Source organism: Pezoporus flaviventris, unplaced genomic scaffold, assembly GCF_033815535.1.
Source record: "Pezoporus flaviventris isolate CSIRO_AGI_PZ_B2104156 unplaced genomic scaffold, CSIRO_AGI_Pfla_v1 ptg000001l, whole genome shotgun sequence".
Lineage (NCBI taxonomy): Eukaryota > Metazoa > Chordata > Aves > Psittaciformes > Psittacidae > Pezoporus > Pezoporus flaviventris.
The window spans coordinates 35005758-35021369 of NW_026892549.1; the positions used below are offsets into that span (position 1 = coordinate 35005758).

General features: G+C 41.4%; 1 protein-coding gene across 5 annotated transcripts in view; it reads left to right on the forward strand.

Annotated features, from left to right (window-relative positions):
- NDST2 (N-deacetylase and N-sulfotransferase 2) overlaps positions 1 to 15612 on the forward strand; it is a 138086-nt gene that overhangs the window by 63424 nt on the left and 59050 nt on the right. The window contains exon 1 of one of the 5 annotated variants that reach the window (XM_061451325.1): positions 5004 to 5091. The exons of the other annotated variants lie outside the window; for them this stretch is intronic. The gene's annotated coding sequence lies outside the window, so the exon portion shown is untranslated. Of the gene's footprint in view, positions 1 to 5003; positions 5092 to 15612 lie in introns of those variants that run through there. 5 annotated transcript variants of the gene reach the window in all.

A 15612-nucleotide genomic window follows, 5' to 3' on the forward strand; every position in this document is an offset into this window, starting at 1 on the left:
AGTCCAGTTGGATTTCAGCCATCCTTGAAAGCCAAAAGCACTTTCCCCAAATATTAAAGCTATTTCTTGCATTTGTTAGGTCTTAATATAACTCAAAGGCAGTTGAAGCAATTGTACTTAAACCAAGGTTGTAATATCTCGGTGCGGCAGGCAAAAGAAGAGCAATTGACCACAGGCTGAGAAGGTGGAGGCACTAGCTGGCATAGCCATGAGGCTGCAGAGGCCACTGCCCTCCTGGCCCCCCTTTAATTCCCTGTAGCCTGTTGGGGACATTGCTGCTGGAGAGGTGCTAGATATGTGAGCTTTGAGTTTGATGTGAAGCTGGTACTGTAACATTTAAGGATATTGCAAGTAAGAACTGGTGAGAGATCAGTGAAGGCTTTCTGAGGCATTAATGGTCCTCCCAGTGGAGTCCTCTTAAATTATTCATGCCGTTTGAGCTTTTAGTCAAGCTGAGCACTTTGCACTCAAATGTGATAGTAGAAGGTAAAAGGAAATTAACCCTGTGGTGGTATATTGAAAGTTTCTTACCAAAGTAGTGATTTTGACAGTGTGTTGAGGGGACAGAAGCAGTGGGAAACATCTCAACTCTGAACTGATCTCAGAAAGTGCTCATGTGCTCTGCAGCAAAGCAGTAGACACACCCCTTGAACCTATATTTAAGTCCTGGGGTCACGTCCTGCCTTATCCTTCCTCATCAAAGTATGTCTTCCAAATTTCAAAGTATGTCTTCCAAATTTCAAAGTATGTCTTAGAGCTGCAATATGAGATAGTACTCAAAGCTTTCCTGTAGAAGGCTTCAGTGTATAAAGGCTGACTGTAGTAGCCAAGATTTCTCAATTATTTGCATGTCAGTTACCAGGAATCTGTATCTGGATTCCAGCTTAAGCCTGTAGATATTACTGTGTTTGTGATTGTTTCTTTGAACATGTTTATGTTTCCTTAGGTTAACTCCTTATGTTTTAGGATTCTTCTTTTCTTTCTCTCTACCAATTTTAATTTATCCCATCATTACGTACAGTAGGACTGTGTGCTCAAGGGGGCTTTTAGGAAGGGTTCAGAAACAAGAAGCTTTTAATGCAGTGTCTCTATAGTGTTAATTGATCTGGGATATTTGTGCTGGAGTGGTCTCTTATATCCAGCTTTTACTCCCTGTCTATCCCCCAGCTCCTCTGAGGTTTTGCAGCAAGTATCCAGAATGTAAAACAGATCATTGCAAATTAGTGGAGAATGACCTCACTTAGAGGCTAAGAGTTACTTTGGGAATGGAGTGGAGAAGGTGACTGTAAATATAAATCCTTTGCTGGTACATAAGTTTAAGGATGTCTAAACTTCAATTTACCATGTGAGCCTTTTGTAAATAGGACTAAAATGTATTTGGAGGCAGGGAAGATAACTTGTGGTGGAAAAATGCAATACTGGTGCCAAGTACTGGTTGACTTGTGAGCGCAGGACGCAGATTTCCCCATGCGCTCACAGACACTTTATATCCAGATTCCTCCTTTTTCTTTCCCGATTACAGAAACTCATGTTCGAGGGTAATATTTTTAAAAGCAAGTTATTACTTAGAAGTGCATGGTCTGTGGCTGCAGCTTTTAGGTAAAAGAGTTCTGAAAGTTTTACCTTGGAAGTATACATCTTCAAGGTAGGAGGGAGTTGTTTGGGGCTCTTTTACAGCCAAGAATTTGATGCATTTGGCACTTGATGTAAGCCTTAAGAATAATTTGATTGAAAGACTGTGCCTTGGAGTCCATCAGTCTGCAATGAAGTGTCTCAGTGAACAGTGTGTATCTCTCCATGCTCTAGTTTTCATGGGAGACTAAATAGTGTTTGGGCCACAGCAGTAAGGACCAGTCTGTGTATCGTAACTGCACCTAGGACCCTTATGAGACAGAAAGGAGAAGAGTTTTAAAAGAACCAAGCAAGAAGTAAAATCATTCTTGTGAAGACTTGTGAAGATTGTTTCTCTGGGTTGCGTTCCTCATCGTGCAGCCTCATAGCTGCATCTTAAATAAGCCATTGCAATTTTACCTCCTGGACATGTTTCAAGCTACTAAACGTTTATTTTGCTTGCAGATATGAGCAATACATACTACTGAGTACTCTTGAGGTCCAAATGTTACTAATGGCAACCTCTGAGTGATGATTGAGAAGCTATGTTGAAAGTTTTGCCTTACTTTTAAAGTATGCTAAGCATTTGATAGTTAAGCAGTTAAACGCTTTGTGACATTGGCTCAACTACAGGATTTCCTTATAAACATCATTGATGACAGATAACTTCATGTGTTGGTTTTGCTCCAGTGTCAATCAAGATGTATGATTTGTAACAAATGTAGTGAAAAAGATGCAGCAAGGTCCAGAAAATCTGTCCAAGGGCTTTAGTAGTCCAGGCTTTTCTCCCACTTGCCCTGCCATCATACATAACAGAGCCTTTTACAGTAGCTCTGTTTGTGGTTGGTTTTGTGAATGATTGCAAAAATTCCTATGTTGTTTTGTCCTTCTGTAGGTGATACTTTCTGTAGTATTACTGCCTCTAAAATGTCACAGGCAGGTGCAAGTCAGGCATGAACCCCTTTAAGCCCTTCCTCTCAGTCAGTGGTAGTGGGGGCCTCCATTTACCTCTACTGGGTGTACAGCAGGAGAACCTCACTTGACTTTCAGCCCAGCCTTCAGTTCCCCCCATCAGCAATCATGAAGGTGCCTGCAGAGCCACTGCAGTATGGATGCAAGCCTGTGACTTGAAACAAAGCAGCTATGTGCCTGCCTTTCCTTGCAGTTAGTAAAATGGGGATGTACCAGGTTTGCATGGCAAGGTTTTGGTAGCAGCAGGGCTACAGGAGTGCCTTCTTGTGAGAGGTTGCTGTAAGCTTTCCCTGTGTCCAAGGACCTAATGCCAGCTGGCTCCAAGACAGACCCACCACTGGCCAAGGCTGAGCCCATCAGTGACAGTGGTGTGCCTGCGGGATGACATACTGAAGAAGGGGGGAAAGTTATTTTGCAAGAGCAACTGCATCTGGAGAGGGGAGTAAGAAGGGACCCACACTGGAGCAGTTCATGAAGAGGTGCAGCCCATGGGAAGGACTCACTTTGGAGAGTTCATGGAGGACTGTCTCATGTGGAAGGGACCCTGGGGAAGAGTGTGAGAAGTCCTTCCCTGAGGAGGAAAGAGCAGCAGAGACAGCATGTGATGAACTAATGACAACTCCCATTCCTTGTCCCCCTGTGCTGCTGGGAGGAGAGGAGGCAGAGAAAATCAGACATAAATTTAAGCCCAGAAAGAAGGGAGGGTTGGGGGAAAGTGTTTTTAAGACTTGGTTTTTATTTCTCATTATCTGACTCTGATTTGATTGGTAATAAATTAATTCTTCCTCAACTGGAGTCTGTTTTGCACAGGACAGTGAATGATCTCTCTGCATCATTAGTAGGAAAGCTTCTCTCCCTGTCCTTATTTTGACCCACGAGCCCTTCATTATATTTTCTCTCCCCTGTCCAGCTGAGGAGTGATAGAGTGGCTTTGGTGACCTGGCATCTAGCCAGGGTCAAGCCACCACAGGGGAAAAGGTGGGGAAATAAAAAAGTGTAGTCCAAGGATGAGAGAGCAGGGCAACACCACTCCTCTCTGTCAAGAAGTGTGACAGGAAAGTCCTGCTCCGGAGAACAGGTAAGCTTAGCCTGGGAAATAAGGGGGAGGACCTGCAGAGGCTGGGTTTCACATAAAGCATGCTGGCTCCATTTAAGTATTCAGCATGCCTGTTATGCTTAATAACGTTGGTATTTAAATAGTTTTGAAGTAGGCTTTGAAGTTAGAGCCATGTTGAGTTAAGGTAGAGGTCAGTGTGTTGTAACTGTTGGCTGAGCATTGATAACAACTCTGTGTACTTTCACATTTTTAAGCCACTTGGCAAAAAAAAAAAAAAAAAGGAAAATTTAAAAGTATGATTTTTTAATAGAAAATTTTATAATTATAGCACTTTTATGTGGCAAACCCCAACAAATCTCAGAAGGCTGGGGGGTTATTCTGCATCCATAGTACTTTTCTTCATGGCCTAATTGAACATGTGAAATGAAACTCTTGAGCCTGGACTTTTCCCTCAACATGCAGAGAAGCATGTGTTTATGGTTTTAAATTTTAAACCATGCTTGTCAAGTGTTTTGAAGCAAGGAAATCCCAGATGAGAAGGAAATGGGTATCTCCCATTCGAATCAGCGTACAGGAGTAATGGCTGTGCCTGGGAAACTGGTACAGAGCAGCACTTCACGCTGCAACCCCTGCAGGCACTGGCAGCAGTGAAACGGAGGAAGTTTTTAAAGAGTATCGGTGTAGACAAGCCCAGCACTGCTTGTGTGGAAGGAATTGGTCCAGAAGATTTTATCTTCTGTTTAGGTTTGCTGTTCCCTGCTCATGTCGTACTTCCTCACTTTTCCTTCTAACTTCCAGGACTGCCTTCTCGTGCAGGTGAGGCTCCTCTTCCCTGGTCTTTGCTTGAAGAGGCTGTGAGAAACAATAGCAGAGGGTTGAAGAAGGGCATGCAGTTGTGTTGCCTGTGTTGTCAAGAGCGTTTAGAATACTTGGGATGGTGATTGCTGAAGGCAAAATGCTGCTTGAGACGTTTTAAGATACAGATGAGTGGAGATTGCACTAGTATAAAGAGGCCAGTATGTGTTGAAAGAGCAGTTACAGGAGAGCACTCCAGTGCAGGTGGAGTTGGAAAATAGGTGGTTCCCCCCCCCCCCCCCCCACATACACACACTGTTTGAGAGCAATATGTTTACATAATTAGTAGAAAAACTGCTCTCAAATATCTGTAATTTTGCGTATATTCCCATGGGGAAAAACGCATTCAGAGATCTGTGATTTTGTGTATATTCCCATGAGGACAGTAGAATGTGTGAATATAAACCACTTTTGGCACATCATCTGTCTGTTCCTTCAGATGTGCACAGCCTTCCCTTGCACTCAGAGGTTGCAGAAACCAGCTCAGGCATCAGCTCTGAGAAGCTTCATCAGGATGCCCACCTGTGCACTTGTTTCCCCAGGGGTCCAGGGACTGCCCTCAAGCCTTGGCCTTCAGTCCTGGCATGAGTGGTGTGGTAGGTATGCCTGTCTCCTCTTTTGTCTCCAGCCTTGTTTCCTGGATGGATCATGAACCTCTGTTGTAGATAGTGTCTTCTGTCTTGTCCTGTCCCTGGCTCCATGTCCTTTGCTCCTGACTGGACCTTGGGCCTTTTTGATCACTCTTTGCTTGGGACTGTAAGTGTACCTTGTCACCAGGACACAGCTCTGCCTGCCACATCCAGATATGGTGGGACTGCACAACTTAAGTGCCATTGGGTCTTCTGCTCTTTCTCTCTTAGAGCTGCTAGCCTTTGATGCACACTGAGACCTCAAGGCATTTTACCAACTGAGCCAGGAGAGATGGAACAAACTACCTGCAAGATCACAGTCCCCTTTTGCAGCTGGAACAGTTGTAAAGGTGAAAATGTGATGGCACAGTGTTAGAGTGTTTCTTTTCTTGCTGGTGGTATTTTAGTGGGAGTTTTTTTTTTTTCTAATGAGGCTGTTCCCATCTGATACCAGCCACCCACAATACTGGTAAAAAGCACGTGGCACATTGCAGTTCTCTTTTCTGTCTCCCCATCCTTGCCACAGCACCAATAATGGGAGATGGCGGTTACACACTTGGTGGTGTTCACTCTGTTACTGATAATGGGTTCTTGGAATGAAATGGATCCTGAAGTGAAGGGATCTGCTTGAATAGCAGGAGGCATAAGATCTTGTCGAAAGAAATAAGTAATTTGTCTTTTTGTTTTTGTAGCACCATATAGTTTCTTTTGTCTCAGTTCAGTGGTAACAGCTTCCATCCTGTAGTTCCTAAATTGTCAAAAGTATCATCCTCCCATTCTGCCCCTCGTATTTAGGAAGGTCTCTAGAAATATTCATAATACCTGTAAAAAAAAGTTAGACCAGTATTGTTGATTACTGTTGTCTTAACTTCTGTTGCAGCTTTGCCTAAACAATTTTCTGTTGTCTCTTTTCTTAAGCTTAAACTGCAAGCTCCTCTCAGTTCCACATTTGTGTGGCACACTTCGTAAGACTTTTTATCACTGTAGCTACAGTGATATAATTTACAATGTGTTTTTCCTGCAGAATAAACTGCTACTGGTATGTTTTCTCTATTGCCCATAGTGGATCAGATTATCTGTCCAACAAGATTCAAAAGTCCTTCTCTTATCAACATTAGCTCTGTTTAAGAAAAAAAATTTGTGGTAGATTATTATTTTTACACTTTTCCTACATATTTATTGTTATGTTTTGCCTTGAAACAGGAGTCTTTCTGTGCTTATCGTTATTAATTCAGATATGCTTATTACATTAGTGTTTTATAGTATTCTTAACATCAGTGTTAATGCCATAGTAAGCACTACTGGATAATTGTGTGTGATGTGAAACTACATCATCTCAAATTACACAGATTTTTGCCCATGAGTTTCATAATGTATTCCCTTGTTTTTTTTAATTAGGAAACAAAATTAATATTTCTTAATCTGTCCAGTCTCTGCTCTTGACTCCTTTGGATTTTTTTCATGTGCTTCTTAAAACTCCTGTCAGATTGAAAAGGGAAAAAAAAAGAAAAGGAGAAGAAACCCAGCTCTTTATGGGTTTGGGTTTTTTTTTCAGTCAGCCATATTAGTCCATTACTTCAATGTTTTTCTTGTGGTTTAGGGTAAAGTAGTGAGAACTGAACAGTATTTCACAGTGGGAAGCATGTTAGTACTTGTACTACTCACCTTTTAATTCCTTATACATCTTAATATAAATTAATTTGCATTTTTACTGCATTTTTCACTGTCACTGCTTATTGAGTACACAGTGTACCTTCATGGAGGTGTCTAGTTTTTCCCCTTCTTTTGAATTAGTAATTTATTTACGACTCTGTTCAAAAAAAACAAGTATGAGTCCTTATAATTTTCACTGTTTGGTACTTTGCTTAAATATAATATATCGTCATGTTTCTTAATTCAGTTCTCTGAGGGGAATACATATATATGAAGTGGTTGTTTGGGTTACCAGTTTGCTTGCATTGCCAAAGTGCATAGAGTCCTCATCACAGGTCAGGTGCCAGCTGTTTTGAATGCTCTGTGAATGCAGCACAAAAAATAAATCCTTCATTTTGACTCATTTGCAAGCTACAGAAATCAGGTTTATTAGTCAAAAACTCACTGTGCCACCATTTCTGCTTCTTCAAAGTACAGCATTTACCACTTCATATCTCTACATTTTCCTACGGTTATGTTTGAGTAATTCAAATAGATTTTCTGTTCACTAGTGTCATGATTTTTCCAGGTTTTATTGACAGCTTACTTTACGTCAGCGTTATATGCCATTTTTCCTGAATTTGCGTTCTGCATTTTACCCCATGATTTGTATAATATGAAGGTTGTTTCCATATGAACTGAATTACATCTTTCTCTTAATACAGAATGTTTTTGTTAGACTCTGTAATCCTCTGCATATGACAGATCTTTTCCTAACTCATTAATGTGATGTGATCTGATTTATAGCCCACTGTGATCACAGTCTAGTGACTTCTGTCGTTCTACTGCATTTCAGTTTTGCTTGTTATGTTCTTTTCTTCTTATGTGGCAAAGTAATTTTCTCTCTTTTATACCATTCTTCATCCTACATCAGCCTCTTGAGCCCCAGATGTTAGTGGTCTAAAAATGGAACAGAAATTAACCCTGAACTCATAAGACCCCAAACACTCTTTTACCACTTTCCCAGGCTACTGTATATGAATGCATCTCGATGCCGCTCACAAAAAAAAAAAACACCACCTTTTGAAAGGGGCCAGGGCTATATCACAGTGCTCTGGGGGATACCTGGAGTAACCTGGGCTATGCAGACAAACCAGTTATCCAGATTCTCCAGCTATATTTCCCCGCAACCTTTTCCTTTACCCCCTACCTTGAGGGCACTGTTCAGTGCTGTTCTGTCCATAGGCAGCCTACACCACTAGCTATCTGTTATGTACTCAGGGCTTACCACCCATTTACCAGCACATTCATTAATGTTACAATATTCACAGTATTAATGAGTTGCACATTATTTCCATACCACAGTTTCAAAATGTGTCCCTGTCTTCATAGCTCCAGGCAGGCCTTGCTTTCTCACATTGCCTTGGTTATAGAGCTGCCCTGTGCTACAAAGGGTACTGGTGAATGGGGGAAAGGAATATCTGCTGGCAGATGATGGTTGAGAGAAAAATCCTGGGCAGAGTCCTTTGCTGGAGGTCTACATTTCTGTTTCTATCACCATCTTCAGTTGTCAAAATTAAGATACTGTATGATGTGAATACCCTGATGCTTGCTGTAGCAGGGAGGTGTGGGATGGTTCCTGTGTTTACAGCAGCTAGGCGTAGGATGCAATACGTGGACACTTTATTTTGCTGGCACTGAGTGCCCCTAGGCCTCATTTGTCAACATAACAGCAAGTGCAGGTTCTCTGTTGTCCTTTTCCCCTCATCTCTCTTGAGGAGCTGATTCCTACATCTCTGAGCTTCAGTGGGGTTAGGGAAAGTCTAAGCAATCAAGATGATGTAACTCGGCTTCTTACTCATGCAGGGGCTGGAGAAAGGGCTGCCCAGATTGTAAGAACTTCATTGTGATGGACTAACTTTCCTCTTGAATGACTGTGTATGGTACATCCAAATGAGAGATTGCAAAGCAGAGCAGTTAAAAGGCTGGTGTAGGCAGGGCGTTGGCGAGAGGACTGCGCTGCCTTGGCATGGCCTCCTCCAGCATATTGGGCATCGGGGTCTACTTGTGGATGTACTTCCTGCTGGAGCAAGCCCTGCCTCCTCCCAAGTGCTCCAGTAGGTCACTAATGGGCCTCAGCGGGAAAAGACAAAATGTAGTTCATGAATAGCTTTACAGTCCCCTTTCTCCCACCCACCCCGTTCTCTTTCCTGGGAATGTACTGCCCACACAGTGACCAGAGAGGAATCTGGAAGCATTTGCAAGATAATGCTATATGAAATGTTCCATTCTCACACTTTGTTCTTGCATTTTCAGAACTGTTTATAGATTTCCTTTCAGTTTTCATGAATAAGCACATCACTCCAAGACTAAAAAGGGGAAAATGCATTTCCAAATATGCAAAGCCACATAACTGTAATAAATTGCTTTAATTGCGTGTGGTGTGTTTAGTTTCTGGAAGCCTGTTGTGCATTTCTGACTCCAACAAGTAGCCTTTCCTGTTTGCTAGCTGCTGTTTACCAGGCTGGCCAGCCTCCCAGAGTAATCCTCATCCAAATTGACAGATGCTCACCAAGAGCTCTTTTGATCTTCAGATGCTCAGTGTCATCTTGGATGTTGCTCTGGCAGAAGCTAAAGGTAGAGACTAGGTTTTCTCCCTAGGAATTCAGAGACTTAGCATATTTTTAAACAATATGTTTTTCATCTGGTTTGTGATGTTATTAGAAAGATACAAAGTTACAGTTCAAGGCGGAGTTGTCCCACTTGTCAGTACAGTTTCAGCCAACTAGTATGCACAGGCAAAGGTCATTTGTGTCATCCTCCTCAGGTGATCACAGCTCCTTGGTACTTGAGCAGTGCTGTTACGGTTGCTCTTTTTCCTGGTAAGTGCCAAGTTGCTTCTATTTTCTCTGTGTTACTCTTTCTTATCTTTCCCTTTACTATTTGGGAGGACTAGGAAGGTGTGCTAGCAAAGTTCTTCAGCTTATTTCTGGGTAACAAAAGCTACAGAAGCATAACAGTGCTATTTTTACTGCTGGCTAAATGATTTTTCTCACTCTCTGTTTTGTCCACCATTGCTTGTATTTGACCTTTTTTTGTTTTGTTTTGTTTTAGTCAAGAAATGAGCATGCTTTTTAACTTTTTCACCTTTTGTAAGGTAGTTTTGGAGTTACTGAGCTTAAGTTCTTCCCTACGACAATATGGAGTGTTTAAGGCGTTGCACAGTATGAGAAAAGGTCTTACTTCGAAGACTTTCAACTTGAAGTTGAAAAGCAGGTGGGAAAGATTAAAAGGAAGCTCTTCTACTTTCTGTTGGTGTTTTTCCCTACCTGCAGTGGAGAAAACCTGGTAGGTATTGTTAAGATGAAATACAGAGAAGAGCTGACAATAAGATATTCTCTTCCTCTGGAAAGAGTTTTTAAGAAGGTTCAAGTCAATTTGGAGAACTAAGACAACCCTTCACATTATGGTAGCCTCTCTGTGCCTGTCATACCCTTAGCCTTCTCTGAGAGTCTCCAGCAAAGTCAGCCAAAGGGACCCTGAGTGTCTGGAAATAGCCTTAGTGCAGCCGTTCCCACAGCTGTGAAACTGATAATGCTCCTTACTCTGCTTCTGTCTATCTGTGTGTACAAGAGAGATACTTGTTCTTGCTTCCTGAAATTTTCTCTGTAGAAGTTACTATGCTCTCAGGATTTTATGAGCGCATTAATGAATTCATCAATCACAGTAATCTGATTAAATTGGTGGGGGAGAGGGAGCCTGCAGATGAAAAAAACAGATTATTTTAAGATATCTTGAGATATCAAATTAGTGACTGACTCAGCATTTAAATGGAAGTGTAGCATTAAGAGATTTACTGGTAACCAACATAATAAATCTCACTATATGGTTTCACCTAAGAGAAAGGCTTGTAAACTGTTACAGGGACCTCAGAAAAAAAACAGTGGCAAAGTACTACATGTGCATGTATGTATATTTACATGTATATGTGCATTTTACTTAGTAATGGACTAGGATAAGGACAGTACTATGGAATGATTAGCATGGATTTTAAGCTGGTATAAGTACTGTGGCCAGGACCTGGTCAATGTGTTTTCAGGCATGTAGGAAACTGAGACTTGGGTAGGAAGGGAGTTGCTCTGTGTCACAGAGGTTTCGGGGGCAATCCCCTAGAGTACAAAGATAATGGAATGGAAGCTTTCTGTCAGGGAGCATATGTTTTTGTGATGATTACACTGTGTATAGATTAGGACTTCTGGGAGGGAAGGAATGGGAAGATGTGCTTGGAACATAGGGCCATCTGCCAGTACCTTAGCGTAGTCATTTCATTAATGAGAAGCTTATTAGCTTGAGTCCTACTGAGATAGACAAGAAAGGCAGCAAAAGGGACAGAAACCATCATCCGTCTGACATTGAAACAGGGAAGAGTTGACTCTGATAACCTATAAAGACTGATTTTGTTAAAAGAGCTAGTCTTGTTCTGCTTGGTAAGGAGGTGTCAGTCTTACTGTTCCTGAAAAAAAATATTTTCCTTAATTTTGTGGTGCAGTGTGGGACAGCCTTTGGTAGGAGCAAATATGAAACAAAGGGTGAGATGGAATTGACAAGAAGGTGTTAGGAGAAAAGAAAGAACAGTGATTTTTAGTGGGACATTGTTTGTGCATCAAATGACTGTATTTTCCCTTTGGTAAATACCAGAAGGTGCCATATATTGAATGTTGGATATTTAATTGTGGTGACAAGGGATCACACCTGGAAGAGAGAACTTTGTGAGCACCACAGTCCCAGCCTTGGCTATGCAAGCAGCCACAGAGAGCACACAATCTGGCCTGTGCTCCACGTGAGGCAAAAACCAGGGGGGCGCTCTAGGTGGGCCGGGAATTGTACTCTGGAGGCAAAAAGGCAGCAGTTAAGAGCCTGTGAACTCTGTTCCTGCAACCAAACGTCTCTGATTCTGCTGCTGACATGGTAAGTGTCTGAGCCTGTGCTCTGTTCTTCAGTTTTGCTGTCCTGTAAATCAGAAAGAATTATACTTAGCCTGTTCTAGGGAGAGCTTTGCTATTATTCTGTTGAGTCAAGGCTTAAATGCTGTTGTGTTTAAACAGCTCTGATTCTCTTTTGACAGTTGAGTCAGGCTTGAGTCTGCATGAGGGTGAGATGGCAGAGCCTTTGACTGGAGAAAATAGTGGCTAGGAATACAAAGTGATTTGAGTGTTGGTATTTGGGAAGTCATTTCCCTTTTGTCTGGTTTTATACTGTTCAGCTAAAGGGAAGGTATAAGAAAAAAGTGTTTCCCATGAGAAGCCCTATAATCTGCAACTGCCTAGGTCCACAGGAGTGTGGATGTGTTCAGGACACTGTGCAAGGGTTATGCAGTTCACCAGCAAGATGGTCTGGTAAATAAGACTGGGCAAGGGCAATTCTTGTTTGCACTGCTAGGATAAAAAATGCAGCTTCCTCTGAGGTTTTTGTTGATCTATGAGGTAACTCAGATGGGACACTGTCTCTGACATTGTCTGTTGTAAATCTGTTGAAACAAAAGGAACATGCGTTTTCAAGAAATGAGTAGAATAATATAGCTTAAGAGTGTCAAAACATCTAAGCAGGGTGAGCCTTAACTGAAAGGGGTTTGGTTAGGCATCTACTTTGCAAATTCTCTTTTTGTATTGAGGAGGGGAGAAGGTTAGTGAGATGAAAATGTATGTTATTACAGAGATAAGAGAGGGTTATGGTTGGGTTCCAAAGGAGAAAGAAGTTATTTAATATTATTTAAAAAAACCAGCCCTTTGCTGTGATTCATGTGTAATAGACGTGTTCTGTGCCAAAAAAAAATAATTGTAATACTGTACAGGTGTCTGTATACATAAATGTATGTACAAATTCTTGCACAACATATATTTAAATCCTGACCCTTTGCTTGCTAAATTCAGTGGAGATACTTCTGATGGTTGTGACAAACATTAGATGAGATTCTCACGCTGACATGTAAATGTGGTTCAAAACTCAAAGTGAAGCTTCTGCTTTTGCATGTTTTTTTCTGTCTGCCTTGAAAGGAAGCACAGTTGATTGAAAGTCTAAAAACCATTTGCCCTGCACACTAGACCCTGCTGTGTTTTATCTGCTGAAACACTGTTTGATAGTGTCCTATGTTCAATTGCCGTGTCACATGCTTTTTAAACTGATAGTTCATGTATTTCCTCTCTCAAGTAATGGAAGAATACTGTTGGTCCCGCAATGCCATGGTAGGTCAGCGTTTTGGCTCAGTCTATGACTGTAAAAGGCTTTGCACTTAGTGAAGCCAGCCTCCAGCTGGCTGGATGCCTCTGTGAAAAACACAAATGTGGCCTTATTCTGAAATGGTGCTTAGGCAAAGCTGTGTGTGCCTTGATCTCTTGGGATGAGAGAGGAGTGGGAGGGGGGTCTTCACTGGTGTCCCAGTGAAGCCAGGAAAGTCAAATGTTTGCATGAAAACACAGGGAATTTAATCACTAATAGAATCATTATCTGATGGCTGTGAAGGGTTAGAGTAAGATGGGGGAAGATGAAGATGAAGAAAGAAGGAAGCAGAGAGCTTTTAACTTGAGGTATGAAAAGAAATTAAGACGGGAAGTGGAAATTTTCATTTCACTGCAAGCACAAAAGCTGCCCTGGCTGTTTATGTGAACTATGAAATTGTGGAGCTATGTGCAGTGTTTTCCTTCCAGCAGCAGAGCACAGAGCTGAGTGCCTGCATTGGGAGCTTTATGTACAGCTTTGCTTTAGTGCCTTTCTGGGTCAATGACTCTCAAACAATGCCCCACAGAGCTGCTTTAGTTGCGCTTCCATGAGTCAATCTGTAAGTACTGACACTTCTCCCTGATCATAACCTAGTGTCCTAGAGGATCTGCAGGCTTTTACCTGCTAATCTCAAAGCATTAATGGTGTTCCTTGAATTCAGGTTGGTTGGTCATGTGTACCTTTTTCAGATGCCATTCTTCCTGACAATTCAACCACAGTCAGATTGTTGACTTCAAAAGACCCACGTGAAAGGATGTGGCCAAGTCCTTGCACCTGTAGCATTGAAAGAATTTGTACTCCTCACATTGTTCTGGGACTACTCTCTCAGTAGCTACAGTCTGTAGCATGATCTCATGGAAAATAAGGAGAAAGAGAATTACTGGTTCATGCAAAGATTTTTTTTTTTCCAGACAACATGAGCAATAGTATCAAGCAGCTTTATTACTTATTTTAAAATGGATTTATGTACCTGGTTATTTTACCTCAGCATCCCAGAAAAATAAAGAGGGGTGGTAGGCAGAGTTGAAAGAATGCGTTTCAGTATTCTTCCAAACAAGCTCATGTAGTGGTGGACACTTCTGCAGATGGATCAGATATCTATTTCCAATTGTGGGAAGGTTTGGTGACTGAGCATTTACGTAGCCAACCCTCAGTGGTGATTGCGGGTGTCCAGGGAGGAGGGAACAGCCTGTTCAGTATTTGTATGTTCCTCACCAGCTGACTGCACCTGCAGCATCGCCATCAGCAGCTGGGTAGAGGGGTTTGGAAAGCAGCAGCAGCGAGGAGCAGAGTTTGAGAAAACTGTGTGGGAAGAGAAAGAAAGCTATCATACCTCAACGTGTGGGAAAGACCCTGAAGATAGATATCTGTTTCTGAGCATTGGCTAAGCTGAATTTGGGGCTGAATATTGTCAAAACATGTGAAAGGTAACTGAGTAAGAAGCTTTGATTTCTTCTTTTCTTAACTCCCTGAAAACATTAATTATTTTTGCCGGTTTTTCTCTGTTTCCATGTATGCAAATTTCCTTCCTCTCACCTACTGAAAAAGGCAAAATGCATCTAATAAGACAAGTGTGGACACAGCCAATCTGCTAACAAGTCTTACCCTTTCACAATATGGTTTCAAGATACCATATTTATTCTTCCAGATTTGGATTTCATTCATCTTTGTGCATTTGCATCCAGGAAGAAACTCTGTACCTGTAATTTTTATTTGGTTTATTGGATGGAGTATCTCTTCTCATCCTGTATCTTTGCTGTACAGCCAGCTGTGCTACAGCCACTTACTGGCCATCTTGGAAGTTACTACTATGAACCTCAAAGTACATACAAGGAAAGCTGTTTAAACAGCACATTAGAACTGAGTTGTAGGCAAACCTATGTTTTCATTAGTGCAGTGTGTCTTTACATTCACATCACACATATGTTTTATACCTTTTATTTGGATATAGATTATTTGCTTTAATGGTTTTCCCCTTTATTAAAAAGAATGGGCAGTGTTAATTTTAGTTTTAATTAGTTCCTTGGTGGGTGTGAGTCATAACTTGGAATTGCCGATTCATAACATTGTAGGCACATTTATGAGGTTAATTGAGGAGCTGTTTATACTTTGTTTTTTCCCCGCCATCATCTTAGATACTGGAGGAATCTTCTTTGCAATGTAGACTGCACTTCACTTTATGATAAAAGACAGATAAAAGTAAGATTAAGGAGCCTGAAAAGACAACACTGTCCAGATCAAATATTGACAACGATAAATGAAAAACGTAGAGAAGGAATTACATGGACTTAAAGTCAGTAGGCTTCTGACTTAATTTGCTTTATTTAACAGAGGAATAAAATGAGAGAAGTAAATGACCATCTTCCTCTTGAAATTCTCCATGGTAGCCATCAACTTCATTGTAAACTGAAGGTCACCATTTAGGCATCAAGCCTTTACATAGCTTTCTGTTGACATTAAGTTAATTCGTGTGGGATTTGGGCTCCTAGGTGTTTTCAGGCTGTCTGTCTGGAAACCTAACATGATTGCCTTGCATTCATCTGGTTATTCGTTTGCTACTCTTTTTTCCTTTTTTTTTAA